The sequence below is a fragment of the Haplochromis burtoni genome, unplaced genomic scaffold (genome assembly GCF_018398535.1).
Source record: "Haplochromis burtoni strain Fernald_Lab_line unplaced genomic scaffold, NCSU_Asbu1 Contig_217, whole genome shotgun sequence".
NCBI classification, from domain to species: domain Eukaryota; kingdom Metazoa; phylum Chordata; class Actinopteri; order Cichliformes; family Cichlidae; genus Haplochromis; species Haplochromis burtoni.
This window is the reverse complement of record NW_024582578.1, coordinates 1,014,323-1,015,088: the sequence shown is the minus strand read 5'-3', so window position 1 is coordinate 1,015,088 and position 766 is coordinate 1,014,323. Positions and strand designations below refer to the sequence as shown.

Here is a 766-nt window from a genome sequence, read left to right as displayed (position 1 = left end):
CACACACACACACACACACACACACACACACACACACACTCACTGGTAATTACTGCAGTACTTCATACAAAACTGTAAAAAATACTTTTAAATCGTCCTTCCTCTCAGTACAAAGTCTCCACACGTGTCTACTCCCGCTCATACTTACACACACATTAAAGTAACTTTTCCACTCAGCGGAACTCCACTGTTACTTTGATTACTTATTATTACTTTGATATTTAAAGACTTCTGTAACAGCAGAAACAGTTGAGGGTTTACCTGAAGGGGCGGGGCCTGAGCCCACCTGGCGGGTCTGTTCGTGTTTGACTGACAGCCGCTGCAGCTGTTAAAGAAATCACACTGAGTCACTCCACCAGCTCCTCACTTCTTCTCCTCCTCTGGACTTCTCCCTCTCCTCGTTCCTCTCCTCCTCCTAGTCTTCTTCTTCTTTTCTGCTTTACGTCCTTTTATTCTGACTTCTCTTTCTTCCGGCTCCTTGCCATCCACCCCTGCGGCTGGGAGCGCTCCTTTCAGCGCCACGGCCCAACAACACGGAGCGAAGACGTAACTTCCGGTAAGACATTTCAAAATAAGACCAGTTTTGGAAAAGTTCCTGTGATCTTCAAAATAATGTGTACTTTTGTAACATCAAAAGAATTCACGCTACTTAATAGCTAGACGAGGAACTTTTTAGGAACACTTGCACTTGAAATATTTTATTTCACTTTTTTAACTTCACTAATTACAGAACTGTTTAAAAAGTTTTAAGCCGCCCATCATTTTT

General features: G+C 43.0%; 1 protein-coding gene across 1 annotated transcript in view; it reads right to left on the bottom strand.

Moving 5' to 3' along the window:
• Positions 1-545, bottom strand: part of LOC102309767 (TBC1 domain family member 2A) — a 55,458-nt gene extending 54,913 nt beyond the window's left edge. The window contains 1 exon segment of the mRNA XM_042226538.1: positions 262-545. The gene's annotated coding sequence lies outside the window, so the exon portion shown is untranslated.
• Between the last annotated feature and the right edge of the window lie 221 nt (positions 546-766).